Source organism: Phyllobates terribilis, unplaced genomic scaffold, assembly GCF_046119375.1.
Source record: "Phyllobates terribilis strain yellow unplaced genomic scaffold, ASM4611937v1 Scaffold_11__3_contigs__length_659146591, whole genome shotgun sequence".
Lineage (NCBI taxonomy): Eukaryota > Metazoa > Chordata > Amphibia > Anura > Dendrobatidae > Phyllobates > Phyllobates terribilis.
Window position 1 is genome coordinate 407404199 of NW_027362771.1, and position 18458 is coordinate 407422656.

Here is an 18458-nt window from a genome sequence, read left to right on the forward strand (position 1 = left end):
CCCTCACAGGAAGGGGCGGGTATCCAGAACATGCTTACTGTCCTAAAAAATTGCGCAGCCTTGCTGGAGGCGCACAATCTGCCACCGGCTCCAGTGTCAGCCTGGGTCCCTTTGGGAGGCGGGGTAGTGAGGAGCGAGGGGGTAGGGCAGGGGGAGTGGGATCCACAGACAGCAGTGGCAAGTCCGGCTCCTGTGTCGGAGCAGACTACGAAGGAGAAAGAGGACAAGGCTCCACTGGAAGATAGGGTATGGGGCGAGGTATACGTCTGCTACGAGGGCCCCCTGGGTGCCCATTTAAAGAAGGTAAAAGAGCAAATTTGGAAGGACGAGTATGTTGAAATATTTTCCCTTCTGCCATCAGAGAAGTTTAATTTAGACAAGAATAAGAGCGACGATAATAAATAGGATGAGAAAATAACAGAGGTGGGGGTTAATCCCACAAGCCTTCACTAATTGGTTGCAGGCTTTCTCTATCCTAGCAAGTGTCAAAGGGGAGAAGGCACCAGAGAACTGGTCAGCCCTATTTTGCTACGCAGGCTCTATTGGGGAGGACAAAAAATATATCTCATACCCTACCATCATTATATATAAATGTAAAGCAAAGTTGCATATGAAATATAGGGTACTTAGTGAACTATTTTTGATCAAAAAAAGTATACAAGCCGTCCCACCAGCGACAAGGTGACCCTAAATTGTGCCGGTCCTACACTGTCTATATTAAAAACCTTACTGTATATCAAAGTTGAAGTAATGCATATAAAAGGGTAGACAAATAGAACCGGGTCCCAATATCAGACCACCTAAGCCCGTGGTAAGCTACATATATACTAACCAGCTCAACAAGGGGGATGCCACACCCCTAATTTGCACAGAATGCAAACAAGACAAAAAACCAAGCAATGTGAACTGAGGTCTAAGATGGTACTCATGATAGAAATAGGAGCATGTTCACACTAGCAAAAGATACAAAACCTACAAAAGACAAAAAATATATCTCATACCCTACCATCATTATATATAAATGTAAAGCAAAGTTGCATATGAAATATAGGGTACTTAGTGAACTATTTTTGATCAAAAAAAGTATACAAGCCTTCCCACCAGCGACAAGGTGACCCTAATTTGGGACGGTCCTACACTGTCTATATTAAAAACCTTACTGTATATCAAAGTTGAAGTGATGCATATAAAAGGGTAGACAAATAGAACCGGGTCCCAAATAGTGTTGAGCCACCCCCGTAGTGTTCGAGTTCGGTTCGGTTCGTCGAACACCCGTGTGTTCGCCGAACTGTTCGTCTAACTGTTCGTCGAACACCTTCGAACACCGTTAAAACCAATGGCAGGCAAACAAAAACACATAGAAACACATAGAAAACACCTTCAAAGGTGTCCAAAAGCTGACAAACTGCTCAGAAGACATAACTAACACATGGAAAAGTGACAAGTACATATAGTCATGCAAAAAGAAAAGAGGTGGAGGAGTAAAAGGAGGGGGAGACACAGATATAGGCATGTCATGCCCTTCTAAAATCCAAAAAGTGAGTGTTAGAATTCTCCTGTTAGGTTTTTTCTATCTTGCTGGTCACATGACCTTGTTTGCCTATTTAATCCTGCTCCGCCCTCCTGGCCTTGCTGGACTTCATTGTAATTTCTACTCTGAAGTTAGCCTGGTGCTTAGTTAGCTTTCTCAGTCTGTTTAGCTTGGTCTTCGGACCTTTATGTTCTATGTTGTGTGTTTGTCTTTTACTGCTACAATTTCTGCTAGGAGGTGCCCAACTTTATCCCAGTCCCTAGTTCTTGTAGGGATCCCTCCCTTGCATCTATAGGTCTTCGTACAGACTAGCCGAGGACTTTAGAGGGTCTGATCGCAGGTTCAGGTTCCCCGTCACATCGTAGGGATCTAGCTTAGTTCTATTGTAGGGACAGATCTCCTTTCTTTCCTTAGTGCTTGTAGCAGATCATAACAGTGAGAAGCCGACACGGCCAGTCCGTTCCTGCCCGTGCCACCTCCGTGTCGCCGGGTTTGTGCAAGAGCCGCGGTGGACCCTGATGGCCAGCCCCCCTCTCCCAATACTGGTGCCTGTCCGCTGGTGGGTCGAGCCCCCCCGCGGTGGGGGGGGGGAGTAACATCTGCAGAAGAAAGACCATCTTCCAGCCAAACTAACATGTCGACTTCTTTTCGTGGACAATGTGATACGATCCCTTTGTTACGGACACGCCCATCGCTACAAATTCCAGAAGAGGCACAAAAACAGCAGGTGCTTCAGTGGATATCAAGTGCTCCTTCAAGTGGGCTCTCCTCCACCTCAATTTCAACATCACAAATACTCCAGTCCTCAGAGGTGTCACCCCAATTGCACTTGCTTCCTCACAGCTCCCAAGTCTCCAGCTGCCCGTCTGAGTATGGGGTACCACAGATGGTTGAGTCTGCAGAGCTGTTTACTCATACTATAGCCTGGGAAACGGAGGTCTGCTCCAGAGCTTCTGTTAATCCAGATGAGGAAATGATCTGCACTGATGCCCAGAATCTTTATAAGTCGGATCCAGGACCAGATGAAGAAGGTTCTGAGCATAATGTAGACCCTCGTTCCCAAACTGTAACTCCTGTTGGTGGAGACAATGATGAAGACGATGATGAGACTCAAATACCTGATTGGAGCGACAACTTGACTTTTCGGTCAGGGCAGGAAGAGGTTGGCTTTGAGGACGACGGGTGTGATAACACACAGGGTGATGATGACAAGGTTGGAGATCCCACTTACTGTCAACTCACAGTCAGCCAGTCGATGAGGTCACCCGGGCCTTTGCCTGGCCTTGGGGATGTCGCGGTGGTCGGCTCCCTGGTCCGTACCCTGGAGTCACTCTTTAAAAGGGTGGATAATTGTTAATTTTATAAGAGTTCGTGATGCCACCTGTGGTATCTGGTGAGAAGCACCAGCGCTGCAGCAGTCCACTGAGGCCCCTGATAAGGCAGCTCGATGGTATAGCTCCCCACAGGTGGAGATAGGTCTCAGGGCAGCGTATGCAGGGGGAATGCAGGACAAGCGAGACCCAGCTGGGTCAGAGAACGGGAACGGACACGGTAGTCACTTCAGTACCTTTTACAGGAGGAAATTCAGGCACATCCCGGAGCACTGTAGGGTGAAGGGTGCATATCAGGATCCTCCCCAATGAGCGGGTGTAGGGCCTCCTGTTTCTTGCCTCTGCGTAGTAAGTATCTGACCTGCCTGGAGCTAGGCCTAACTTTGTCTCTGTCCTGCGCTGGCTGACCTTGTGGTAGGGCCTTCTCTTGGAGTTCACGCTCCCAGTATGCGGGGCCTAAGCGTCTCCTGGCTCTGTTACGTATCAGCACCTTAGCGATCCTGGGACTTGTAGTTCTCCAGGGATTCCGGTTATGCCTTACTGGGTCATAGAGATCCCGGTAAGCTTGGATCCGGTGTCTGGTTAATGCTACGGGGTGAGCTGGTTAAGCTCCTCTGCCCCTTATGTACTAACTCGCCACTCGCCTTCGGCCTACTCGGGCCCTCACTAGGCTATACACACTAACGGCAGCTTGCCGCGCTTCACCGATCTTATGGCGCCGGCACACCTTAAGCTCTATCTGGGCTCCCTGAATCTAGCTAGCAGGAGCCTCGTGCTCCACTGCTGAACTATTAACTGAGTTCTCTAGACTAGACTAAGCTCCACTGCAGACTGACCTCTCTTAGGCTTCTCTACTGCAGGAACTCTTCAGAGGAACTGAACTGCCTAGCTCCACCTTCCCTATTTATATCCCTAACGGGCTCCCTCTGCTGGTCTGAGGTGGAAGGTGGAGATGTGTGAATGTTTATGGGGGCCTCTTGTGGAGGATTCCATCAATACACTCTTCTAGGATCTGTGATACCAAGCGCAGCGGGGCGTCACAGATGCTATTGACGACGAGGTTAGGTTGCGCCTTCCTGGACAGAGACAGAGTACTGGAAGCACATCAACAACTGCATCCTCAAACACAACTCTGCCTCTGACCACAAGTCGTAGTGGCTCTTCAGGTCGCATGGGCTCTAAGCCTTGCATAGCCTGGGCATTTATTCAGATCGATAAGGATGACCCAACTCGTGTTATCGGTAATATTTGTCACCAAAAGCTAAGTAGAGGCCAAAAAATCCATAGTTTGAGTACTTCATGCATGTACCGTCACTTGGATATGAAGCATAAGTTGCAGTGGGAAGCTCACTGTGCTACAATGCGGCCTAGCAGGCTGGGCCAACCACCGTCTGCCCCATCTTGTGCATCCGCGGCCTCTTCATCCTCTGTGACTGGGGGGACAGCAGTCACACATGTTTTTGGATGCAGACTTGCCACCTCTTTACCTGCAACAGCCAGTGTGATTGGCAGGTCGTCAGTTCATTGGGAAGTGGAAACACCTGCTGGTGTTGAGCGCTCTCTGACATCGAGAGCACCACCTTTGGATCAAGGCAGCCTAACATGTCCGCCTGCATCTTCCTCACAGACCGACAGTTTGCCGGGGACACCCTACTCAACCCCGTCAAAGCACAACAGCCAGCCCTCGGTCCCTCAGATGTGGAAAAGTAAAAGACCATTTCCTCCTAGCCATGAGAAAGCTAAGAGGTTGAATTTCACCATCTGCAAGCTGTTGGCTACAGAAATGCTGCCTTTCCGCCTGGAGGACACAGTGGATTTTCGAGACCTTATGTCCGTCACAGTGCCCCAGTACCAGATGCCCAGTCGGCACTACTTCTCAAAGAAAGGTGTGCCTGCGCTCCACCAGCATGTCGCACACAACATCACCGCTTCTTTGAGAAACTCTGTGTGTGACAGGGTGCATTTCACCACAGACACTTGGATGAGTAGGCATGGACAGGGGCATTACATGTCGCTGACTGGGCACTGGGTAACTATGGTGACAGCAGAACAAGGGGCTGCTGTCCAAGTCTTACCATCCCCACGAGTTTTGCGTCAATCCTCTTTATCTCGAAGTTCCTCCACTGCTTCTGCCTCCTCAACCTCCTCTCGGTCCTCCACCTGCACCCAAAGCCTGTCTGGTAATGCCACCTGCTTTCTAACTGCGCAGAAGGAATCCTGCACACCTCCTTACTATGCTGGCAGCAGGGCTCAACGGCATCAGTGTTTACTTTGAAATGTCTGGGAAATGTGAGTCACACAGCTGAGGACTTGTGGTCAGCTCTGGAGACCCTGTTTCATGAATGGTTGTCTCCACTGGACCTGCAACCAGGGAAGGCCGTGTGCGACAATGCTGCAAACCTGGTTGCGGCCCTTCGCCGGGGAAATGTCACACACGTGCCTTGTATGGCTCACGTGTTGAACCTGGCTGTCCATAAATTTTTAGCCCACTATCCCGGACTAGATGGCCTTCTGCAGAGGGCACGGTCACTGTGTGCTCACTTCCGCCGTTCGCATCCCGCAGCTCAATGACTTACATCTCTACAGAAGTCGTTGGGCCTGCCAGTTCACCGGCTGAAATGCGATGTGCCGACACGGTGGAATTCAACTCTGCACATGTTGCAGCGACTGTGGCAGCACCGACAAGCCCTGGTGCAATATGTTCTGATGTATAACCTGGGCCAACGAGATCCAGAGGTGGGGCAAATCACGCTGCAGGAGTGGTCTCAGATCAGGGACCTATGAAGTTGACGCGCCCCCTGGGCCGTGGGGTACCCTGAGCCGGGCCGGTAGACGCTGGGGGTTGTAGTCACTGTGGCGGTGACTCGGTCCGTGACCCAGGGCGGTCAATCCAACGGTAATTTGTATATATGGATTTTATAATGTCCGACTACGCCACCTTTGGAGTGCGGCCAAAGGGGCCGCCGCTGTGGAACAGTCCTCTGAAGCTGGTGGTTTTGCAGCAATGGTATTATTACTCACCACAGGAAGAGTGTAGCTTCAGGGCAGTGTGGGTGGATGATGGTGGTTGTAGTGCAGGGAGTCAGTAATGAACACAGAGTCCGTGTGATAAAGTCCCAAGATCTTTACTCACAGTTGTTGCAGTCCAGATGACAGGTACCAGAGCAATCTCTCCCGTCGTGCTGTGCGTACTCAGTGAGGGGCTCAGTCCAACCCCAGATAGCTCCGGAGTACTTAGCAGGAACCCCTTCTGTGTGTCCTTTCTCTGGCCTTCTCCCTGCACCTCACACCCAGTGACACTTCTATCCGTTATCCTCGGGCCTTGGCGGGCGACTTGTGTTCCGTCCCCTGGGTCCTATGTGGCTAGCTAGTGAAACGGTGTGGACTTTTGCCTGCAGTACATGAAATACTGCAGCCTCCGGTTTCTAGTTGAGCCTTGCTGTTTCTCCTCTAGTTGAGGGACCGGTTCCCCTTATCTGGCCTGACCCCTCTACCTCCTGGTAGCAGCGGGAGTACGGGTGGCCTTCTGCACGGCCCATAGCCCTAGGGTCCCTTCGGTTCCTGGAGCCTTCCTGCTCCCACTCCTCTCTTCTCTCCTTCAGTCCTGGGCCTCCCAGGCTAGGCCCGCCTCAGGAGCAGAGCTCATGCCGAGCCTCTGCTCCTGTCACTTTTCCTCCTCTGACTGGCTTGCTCTTTCTAAGATGGCTTCCTATTTATACTCTCCCTGTCATGTGCTCCCCTAAGCTGCTCCCCTAAGCACCCACTACATAGGACCCTCCCACCAGCTAGGGACCTGGGACTGTGCTCTCCCTTAGGAGCAATCTCACCCTACCCCCACTGCGGGTATGTGTTGGATGCAGGTGTTAGGGTCCCGAGCCATACGCCTTCCTTACCTGAGGGTGAGATACCACTGACTGAACCCTCTGGGGCGCCACACACCCTTCTGCACAGTTTTGAAATGTCGACGAAGATGTTTAGTGCTGACGACGATGCCATTATCAGCATGACTATTCCGGTGATTTACATGCTGGAGCACACATTAAACAGAATTCAGAGTCAGGTGGTGGGACAAGGGGAGGTGGAGGAAGTAGAGGAGGGGATAACATCTCCAAGGTCCAGACGGTTGGCAGCACCAAGGCGGCAGGCATGGGAGGGTGGGGGAGAGGGATTAACCAGGACGCATGGTAGCAGCCAAACTGTTGAGGAATGTGCAGGAGCCGAGGAAGAAGTGGAGGATGAACTGGCGATGGGCATGGAAAACTCATCAGATGAGGGAGACCTTGATCACATTTCTGTTGTGCGAGGTTGGGGGGAGAGGGCAGAGGAAGGAAGCATGATTCTTACCTCGCTACCAACACAACAAGGACTTGGTCCTCCTGGATGCGCAAGACACATGAGTGCCTTCTTGCTGCTCTACCTGCAACATGACCCTCAGATTGCAGAATTCGAAGTAATCCCGACTACTGGGTTACCACACTCTTAGATCCCCGGTACAAAAGTAAATTTGCCGAAATAATTCCTGCCATAAAAAGGGATTGACGCATGCAGGAGTATCTGCAGACGCTGTAGCAGAATCTTACATGTGCTTTTCCACAAAACATCAGTGGTGCACGAAGTGAATCTCACAGTTCTAACTTGCCAACCGTGGGACTGTCGAGAATTCATCACTCAAACCGTAACAGTAACACAGTATCTGCTGGTAACAGCAATTTTGTGGAATTGATTCACCACATTTTTAGACCATCCTTTGCAAGGCCACAGGGGACAAGAAGTCTGACACATAGTCAATGCCTAGAGAGGATGGTGCAGGAGTATCTCCAAGTGAACATCGAAGCCATGACTGTGTCACTGGACCCTTGCTCATTTTGGTATTCCAATCTGGAAAAATGGCCGGAGCTCGCCACTCACGCCTTGGAGATCTTGTCATGCCCTGCAGCCAGTGTTCTCTCTGAACGTGTGTTCAGCGCTGCTGATGGTGTGCTGACTGATAAGCGCACGCGGCTGTCCACTGAGAATGTAGACAGACTCACATTCATAAAGATGAACAAATCATGGATTCGCAAGTGTAACCCTGTGTTATCCTTGGGAGACTAAAAGCTTGAGGATTTGGTAATATCACCTCACCAACCATTTTAAGCAACTGTGGGGCAATTGATGCCACTTAACCCTATAACGCATGACCATAAAAATCTACACTTTCATATACCTGGGGCCTTTTAGGCCCATGTGCAAATAACATGGAATAACTCAAACTCAAATGACAAATAACTATATACATGAAGAATACCTAGAGTTTCAAAATTCTAACTAAAGTAATCTTGCAGAAAATAGAAAACAATTAACAGGGCGGGACTACGAGGCCCCAGGTATGCGTTCTAGGGTTAAATGGTGTCTGTGCCACAGTTTTGGGAAAAAATGGAGACTCTTTTTGGAGTCCTTTTGCTGTGTCTTACGTGACGTTGGCATCGTCAATTACAGGTGGGCTGGGTCGCTCCCCCCCCCCTTTTAACTGTAAGAAACTACATACACTATGGCTTGGGGTAACACAGATGGTTGAGTCTGAAGAGCTGTTTACTCAGAGGTCTGCTCCAAATCTTCAGTGTCTGCTAGTCAGCGTAGAATTTTTAACTGCATCTAGCCTAGGCAATACTTTGGGCATGGTAGCCCAGCTGCGAAGCTAGCTTCACCGCCTGTGTATCTAATAAGAATTTTTAAATGCATCTAGCCTAGGCAGACTGTGGGGACCCCCAACCAAACCAAGAGGCTCAGCCCCCCTACCGCCCCCGTTCCTTGACAATACAATAATGTAACTCTTACAACTGGATGGGTGAGGATCGGTCACAGCTTTATTAACTCTTTATTCTCATTCCATTAGAAAGGCATTTTATTTCTAAAATAATTCAGCTTGTTGCAGCATGCCCTGGGTCTCCACTCTGGCAACTTGGCCAACAAGTGTAACTCTCCAACATGTCCTTTCTATTTCCAGGCCACGGAGGATCCTGCGTACTCGTATGCAGGACTCTGACCCCCACCCATCACTCTTAACGCTTGTTCCACTCCGTCCTGGAGTCCTGACAGGAATATGTCCAGTCCAATATCCATTAAGTGAACACTGTCGGGCCGTATGAGGCCTGCTTTATCTCCTTCCAGTTGTTGGTGTCGTACCACTACACCACCTCTGTCTCTTTTAAATTTTGCCATCCAAATATTTATTACCCGCCTTGTCCGTTCGATGGCCGTGATGTCCCGCGCACCTTGCCATACCGCTATCGGCACAATCTCTGACCATACTATAGCTAGCTTTGTGAAAAATTCTATGAAGCGCTCAGTGTCTAGTTTCATTATTGCCATTAGTTATGCGCTCTTGTGATGACCTAGGTTGTTTCCCCCGGCCTGTATAACTAAGATCACCGGACATCTTGATTCTCTCCCTACCTTGATTACCTCCATTAGTACCTGTGGCCATAGCAGGCCTCTAATACCTCTCCAGTTGAAATATGTGTTATGAAACTCTAATTTCCTCCCGCCTGGGCGGACTTTCGCCCTTTTTTCTGCCCAATATATATACGAGTGGCCTATGACCCACACCTGTAAAAGAAACAAACCACGTAAGGATAACAAGTCCAGTCTTATGTATCTGGCCAAACACGTGGATCGCCATCTCCCTATCCTCTGAACTTCCGTTTCTGACAGTACTGCTTTTGCTGCTTCCGTGGCCGCGCCTATGCAGAATGAGTGTGTCCCGTAATCTTTGGGGTGGTTCCCTGCCGATGTTATGCATTTATTAAGTATAGCTTGGAACTGGTATCTTGATAATGGCGTTCCATCAATGTGTGATAGGAAGAAATTACTTTGTGATCTGATGGTTAGATATGTTTTTACTATTGTTACCCGACTCAGTGTACCGTTTGTGGTTTGTAGAAGTACCCAAGTGCCCCTGCCCGCTGGAACCGTTTTCGATTTGTGTATGCGTAGACGTATTGCATTATGGGCTATGACTACGTCCTGGTGTAATAAGCCTCCACTGGTGGTAATTTTGGATTGAGGGACTAATTCGCTTATGCATAGCGCCCCGAAGAAGGCAATCACAAATGCAGTAGACAGTAGTGTTGCTTCAAATTGTGAGTGTCATGTTAATGGTGTTAGGGATATGATGTGAGAAATCAGTTTTAGTGACACGGGACTGGACGTCTACACTCCTGACTTGGCTGACCCCTTTTCCACCCTTTTATGGATTGTCTGATGATGAATCTTTGTCACATCTCCCCAATTCAGTAGTTGGAAGTGAAATGCTACTCCGGTCAGACACCACTGCGCTGATGCCCCTGATATGCCCCTCATCATTAGCTGGTGGAGAAATTCTATGGTAACTTGTGATCTGGCTTGTTCACATTGGTCAACCCGTCTGCCTGCTACTAGTCGTGTCCACTCTTCCCATGCCTTACCGTATGCTTGCCACGTCGACGGGGCAACTGACTCTCTGATTAATGGCATTAACTATTCGCCACTAGATCCCGTAGGGAGCGTGGGCAACTGTTGCCCGATGGGTGGGCGTTGTGGAAGAGCTCTGTGAAAATCTGCCAATTGAATTGTTATAAAGCGTTAGCAGCAGCTTTAGACCCCTCAGCATAGTGGCTAGCGTGGACCCATACATTGTGTTTTAGGCACAGGAATGCTAGCCTGGGTAGTAGGCCTAGCACTGGGAGAGACGATGATGCCATCTTATTAATGCAGTGCGCTAGGCTGGTGTTTTTTGTTATGAAGCGTATATTTTTGTTAGCCAGGAGCGCGCCCCATATTTCTATTGCTACCACTATTGGGAAGAAAAATTATTTTCAGGGCTAGATGCAGCTAAAATTATTATTAATTTAAAAGCTGGTGTAGCTTGGTATAGATGGCCTAATAGAATGAGTCCCACACACTGCTAGAAGGCCAAAAATTTTTTCAGAGGTAGATGCAGAAAAAAATTATATTCAGTTTGTAACCTGATGGAGGTCAGTATAGATGGACTAATAGAACAAGTCCCACACACTGGTAGAAGGCCAAATATTTTTTCAGAGCTAGATGCAGATAAAAATTATTTTTAATTTGCAACCTGATGGAGGTCAATATAGATGGACTAATAGAACAAGTCCCACACACAGCTAGAAGCCCAAATATTTTTTCAGAGCTAGATGCAGAAAAATATTATATTCAATTTGCAACCTGATGGAGGTCAGCATAGATGGACTAATAGAACAAGTCCCACACACTGCTAGAAGGCCAAAAATTTTTTCAGAGCTAGATGCAGAAAAATATTATATTCAATTTGCAACCTGATGGAGGTCAGTATAGATGGACTAATAGAACAAGTCCCACACACAGCTAGAAGCCCAAATATTTTTTCAGAGGTAGATGCAGAAAAAAATTATATTCAATTTGCAACCTGATGGAGGCCAGTATAGATGGACTAATAGAACAAGTCCCACACACTGCTAGAAGGCCAAAAATTTTTTCAGAGCTAGATGCAGAAAAATATTATATTCAATTTGCAACCTGATGGAGGTCAGTATAGATGGACTAATAGAACAAGTCCCACACACAGCTAGAAGCCCAAATATTTTTTCAGAGGTAGATGCAGAAAAAAATTATATTCAATTTGCAACCTGATGGAGGCCAGTATAGATGGACTAATAGAACAAGTCCCACACACTGCTAGAAGGCCAAATATTTTTTCAGAGCTAGACGCAGAAAAATATTATATTCAATTTGCAACCTGATGGAGGTCAGTAAAGATGAACTAATATAACAAGTCCCACACACACCTAGAAGCCCAAATATTTTTTCAGAGGTAGATGCAGAAAAAAATTATATTCAGTTTGCAACCTGATGGAGGTCAGTATAGATGGACTAATAGAACAAGTCCCACAAACTGCTAGAAGGCCAAATATTTTTTCAGAGCTAGATGCAAAAAAATATTATATTCAGTTTGCAACCTGATGGAGGTCAGTATAGATGGACTAATAGAACAAGTCCCACACACAGCTATAAGCCCAAATATTTTTTCAGAGGTAGATGCAGAAAAAAATTATATTCAGTTTGCAACCTGATGAAGGTCAGTATAGATGGACTAATAGAACAAGTCCCACACACTGCTAGAAGGCCAAATATTTTTCAGAGCTAGATGCAGAAAAATATTATATTCAATTTGCAACCTTATGGAGGTCAGTGTAGATGGACTAATAGAACAAGTCCCACACACAGCTAGAAGCCCAAATATTTTTTCAGAGGTAGATGCAGAAAAAAATTATATTCAGTTTGCAACCTGATGGAGGTCAGTATAGAAGGACTAATAGAACAAGTCCCACACACTGCTATAGAAGCCCAAATATTTTTTCAGAGCTAGATGCAGATAAAAAAATTTTTAAATTTGCAACCTGATGGAGGTCAGCATATATGGACTAATAGAACAAGCCCCACACACTGCTAGAAGGACAAATATTTTTTCAGAGCTAGATGCAGATAAAATTATTTTTAATTTGCAACCTGATGGAGGTCAGTATAGATGGACTAATAGAACAAGTTCCACACACTGCTAGAAGGCCAAATATTTTTTCAGAGCTAGATGCAGACAAAAAATTATTTTGAATTTGCAACCTGATGGAGGTCAGTATAGATGGACTAATAGAACAAGTCCCACACACAGCTAGAAGCCCAAACATTTTTTCAGAGGTAGATGCAGAAAAAAATTATTTTCAGTTTGCAACCTGATGGAGGTCAGTATAGATGGACTAATAGAACAAGTCCCACACACTGCTAGAAGGCCAAATATTTTTTCAGAGCTAGATGCAGAAAAATATTATATTCAATTTGCAACCTGATGGAGGTCAGTAAAGATGGACTAATATAACAAGTCCCACACACACCTAGAAGCCCAAATATTTTTTCAGAGGTAGATGCAGAAAAAAATTATATTCAGTTTGCAACCTGATGAAGGTCAGTATAGATGGACTAATAGAACAAGTCCCACACACTGCTAGAAGGCCAAATATTTTTTCAGAGCTAGATGCAGAAAAATATTATATTCAATTTGCAACCTTATGGAGGTCAGTATAGATGGACTAATAGAACAAGTCCCACACACAGCTAGAAGCCCAAATATTTTTTCAGAGGTAGATGCATAAAAAAATTATATTCAGTTTGCAACCTGATGGAGGTCAGTATAGAAGGACTAATAGAACAAGTCCCACACATTGCTATAGAAGCCCAAATATTTTTTCAGAGCTAGATGCAGATAAAAAAAATTTAAAATTTGCAACCTGATGGAGGTCAGCATATATGGACTAATAGAACAAGCCCCACACACTGCTAGAAGGACAAATATTTTTTCAGAGCTAGATGCAGATAAAATTATTTTTAATTTGCAACCTGATGGAGGTCAGTATACATGGACTAATAGAACAAGTTCCACACACTGCTAGAAGGCCAAATATTTTTTCAGAGCTAGATGCAGACAAAAAATTATTTTGAATTTGCAACCTGATGGAGGTCAGTATAGATGGACTAATAGAACAAGTCCCACACACAGCTAGAAGCCCAAACATTTTTTCAGAGGTAGATGCAGAAAAAAATTATTTTCAGCTTGCAACCTGATGGAGGTCAGTATAGATGGACTAATAGAACAAGTCCCACACACTGCTAGAAGGCCAAATATTTTTTCAGAGCTAGATGCAGAAAAATATTATATTCAATTTGCAACCTGATGGAGGTCAGTAAAGATGGACTAATATAACAAGTCCACACACACCTAGAAGCCCAAATATTTTTTCAGAGGTAGATGCAGAAAAAAATTATATTCAATTTGCAACCTGATGGAGGTCAGTATAGATGGACTAATAGAACAAGTCCCACACACTGCTAGAAGGCCAAATATTTTTTCAGAGCTAGATGCAGACAAAAAATTATTTTGATTTTGCAACCTGATGGAGGTCAGTATAGATGGACCAATAGAACAAGTCCCACACACTGCTAGAAGGCCAAATATTTTTTCAGAGCTAGATGCAGAAAAAAATTATATTCAATTTGCAACCTGATGGAGGTCAGTATAGATGGGCTAAAAGAACAAGTCCCACACACAGCTAGAAGCCCAAATATTTTTTCAGAGCTAGATGCAGAAAAAAATTATATTCAATTTGCAACCTGATGGAGGTCAGTATAGATGGACTAAAAGAACAAGTCCCACACACAGCTAGAAGCCCAAATATTTTTTCAGAGGTAGATGCAGAAAAAAATTATATTCAGTTTGCAACCTGATGGAGGTCAGTATAGATGGACTAATAGAACAAGTCCCACACACTGCTAGAAGGCCAAATATTTTTTCACAGCTAGATGCAGAAAAATATTATATTCAATTTGCAACCTGATGGAGGTCAGTATAGATGGACTAATAGAACAAGTCCCACACACAGCTAGAAGCCCAAATATTTTTTCAGAGGTAGATGCAGAAAAAAATTATTTCCAGTTTGCAACCTGATGGAGGTCAGTATAGATGGACTAATAGAACAAGTCCCACACACTGCTAGAAGGCCAAATATTTTTCAGAGCTAGACGCAGAAAAATATTATATTCAATTTGCAACCTGATGGAGGTCAGTAAAGATGAACTAATATAACAAGTCCCACACACACCTAGAAGCCCAAATATTTTTTCAGAGGTAGATGCAGAAAAAAATTATATTCAGTTTGCAACCTGATGGAGGTCAGTATAGATGGACTAATAGAACAAGTCCCACACACTGCTATAGAAGCCCAAATATTTTTTCAGAGCTAGATGCAGAAAAAAAAAATTTTAAATTTGCAACCTGATGGAGGTCAGCATATATGGACTAATAGAACAAGCCCCACACACTGCTAGAAGGACAAATATTTTTTCAGAGCTAGATGCAGATAAAAATTATTTTTAATTTGCAACCTGATGGAGGTCAGTATAGATGGACTAATAGAACAAGTTCCACACACTGCTAGAAGGCCAAATATTTTTTCAGAGCTAGATGCAGACAAAAAATTATTTTGAATTTGCAACCTGATGAAGGTCAGTATAGATGGTCTAATAGAACAAGTCCCTCACACTGCTAGAAGGCCAAATATTTTTTCAGAGCTAGATGCAGAAAAAAATTATATTCAATTTGCAACCTGATGGAGGTCAGTATAGATGGACTAATAGAACAAGTCCCACACACAGCTAGAAGGCCAAATATTTTTTCAGAGGTAGATGCAGAAAAAAATTATATTCAGTTTGCAACCTGATGGAGGTCAGTATAGATGGACTAATAGAACAAGTCCCACACACTGCTATAAGGCCAAATATTTTTTCAGAGCTAGATGCAGAAAAAAATTATGTTCAATTTGCAACCTTATGGAGGTCAGTATAGATGGACTAATAGAATGATGCTATGCCCAAAAGGTTTTACTTCACTAGGTTCAGTAAAAAAATTGGTATTCTATACACAGGTGGTGTAGCTTGCAACACAGATAGGCTACTCCACTGACTAACACACTCTGCAATAGGCCAAAAATAATTAGCTTTGCTAGATTTAGCCAAATGCTGTGAAAAAAACTTGCACAGCACTGGTACAGACCTGCCTGGCAAAAACTGATAGGAACTGATGTAACTTAGTCCTGAAATCGACTGCAATTACAATTAGTCTTTACTCCCACAACCTTTCTATTTAAGAGCACAGACCTGCCATATAAAAGTCGTAGGAAACGCTGTAACCTAGTCCTTAAAAGGACTGCAATCACAACTATTCCCTACTCCCAAGCTATCTGTAGATTTGTGCGAAAATTGGCTTGAAATTAACTAGGTATAGCGCACACAGCAACAGCGGTGCCGTCTAACACGCAGCTGCAGCAGTGAGAAAATGGTGGCGACGGGGAAAATGGCTGGGTCTTATAGGGCAAGAACATGTGACATACACTGCCAATGACACATGCCCTTGCTTGTGTGAAAAAAAGCATTTCGCTCCGTGTGTGCGCTGCTGATAGGCTAACAGATTGCACCTCCCCACTGTAAATGCGGGAAAGAGAAAAAAAAAATGGAGATCTTCATTATTCCTGCAGAGATCCTTCCCCTGCCCCTCCCCCCGCCCCGCTGTACGCTCAAACTGCGTATTAACATTAATTTTCATCATTACTGAGAAAAAATCCAGTTATGATTTTGGTGCACGAACAGTTATCGAACATAACCTCGAACAGCCAAATTTTTTTCAAATCGTTCGTGTTCGCCCAACGGCTCGAACACTGCCCAAAACAGCTCGAATTTGAGATTGGCGAACAGTTCGAGTCGAACAATGCTCATCTCTAGTCCCAGTGGAAAGCTACATATATACTAACCAGCTCAACAAGGGGGATGCCACACCCCTAATTTGCACAGAATGCAAACAAGACAAAAAACCAAGCAATGTGAACTGAGGTCTAAGATGGTACACATGCAAGAAATAGGAGCATGTTCACACTAGCAAAAAGATACAAAACCTACAAAAGACAAAAAATATATCTCATACCCTACCATCATTATATATAAATGTAAAGCAAAGTTGCATATGAAATATAGGGTACTTAGTGAACTATTTTTGATCAAAAAAAGTATACAAGCCGTCCCACCAGCGACAAGGTGACGCTAAATTGGAACGGTCCTACACTGTCTATATTAAAAACCTTACTGTATATCAAAGTTGAAGTAATGCATATAAAAGGGTAGACAAATAGAACCGGGTCCCAATATCAGACCACCTAAGCCCGTGGTAAGCTACATATATACTAACCTGCTCAAAAAGGGGGATGCCACACCCCTAATTTGCACAGAATGCAAACAAGACAAAAAACCAAGCAATGTGAACTGAGGTCTAAGATGGTACACATACAAGAAAAAGGAGCATGTTCACACTAGCAAAAAGCTATACTAAGTTAGTATATATGTAGCTTACCACGGGCTTAGGTGGTCTGTTATTGGAACCCGGTTCTATTTGTCTACCCTTTTATATGCATTACTTCAACTTTGATATACCGTAAGGTTTTTAATATAGACAGTGTAGGACCGTCCCAATTTAGGGTCACCTTGTCGCTGGTGGGACGGCTTGTATACTTTTTTTGATCAAAAATAGTTCACTAAGTACCCTATATTTCATATGCAACTTTGCTTTACATTTATATATAATGATGGTAGGGTATGAGATATATTTTTTATCTTTTGTAGGTTTTGTATCTTTTTGCTAGTGTGAACATGCTCCTATTTCTTGCATGTGTACCATCTTAGACCTCAGTTCACATTGCTTGTTTTTTTGTCTTGTTTGCATTCTGTGCAAATTAGGGGTGTGGCATCCCCCTTGTTGAGCTGGTTAGTATATATGTAGCTTACCACAGGCTTAGGTGGTCTGATATTGGGACCCGGTTCTATTTGTCTACCCTTTTATATGCATTACTTCATCTTTGATATAGAGAAAGGTTTTTAATATAGACAGTGTAGGACCGTCCCAATTTAAGGTCACCTTGTCGCTGGTGGGACGGCTTGTATACTTTTTTGATCAAAAATAGTTCACTAAGTACCCTATATTTCATATGCAACTTTGCTTTACATTTATATATAATGATGGTAGGGTATGAGATATATTTTTTGTCTTTTGTAGGTTTTGTATCTTTTTGCTAGTGTGAACATGCTCCCATTTCTTGCATGTGTACCATCTTAGACCTCAGTTCACATTGCTTGGTTTTTTGTCTTGTTTGCATTCTGTTCAAATTAGGGGTGTGGCATCCCCCTTGTTGAGCTAGTTAGCATATATGTAGCTTACCACGGGCTTAGGTGGTCTGGTATTGGGACCCGGTTATATTTGTCTACCCTTTTATATGCATCACTTCAACTTTGATATACAGTAAGGTTTTTAATATAGACAGTGTAGGACCGTCCCAATTTAGGGTCACCTTGTCACTGGTGGGATGGCTTGCATACTTTTTTTGATCAAAAATAGTTCACTATGTACCCTATATTTCATATGCAACTTTGCTTTACATTTATATATAAGGATGGTAGGGTATGAGATATATTTTTTGTCTTTTGTAGGTTTTATATCTTTTTGCTAGTGTGAACATGCTCCTATTTCTTGCATGTGTACCATCTTAGACCTCAGTTCACATTGCTTGTTTTTTTGTCTTGTTTGCATTCTGTGCAAATTAGGGGTGTGGCATCCCCTTTGTTGAGCTGGTTAGTATATATGTAGCTTACCACGGGCTTAGGTGGTCTGATATTGGGACCCGGTTCTATTTGTCTACCCTTTTATATGCATCACTTCAACTTTGATATACAGTAAGGTTTTTAATATAGACAGTGTAGGACCGTCCCAATTTAGGGTTACCTTGTCACTGGTGGGATGGCTTGTATACTTTTTTTGATCAAAAATAGTTCACTATGTACCCTATATTTCATATGCAACTTTGCTTTACATTTATATATAATGATGGTAGGGTATGAGATATATTTTTTGTCTTTTGTAGGTTTTGTATCTTTTTGCTAGTGTGAACATGCTCCTATTTCTTGCATGTGTACCATCTTAGACCTCAGTTCAC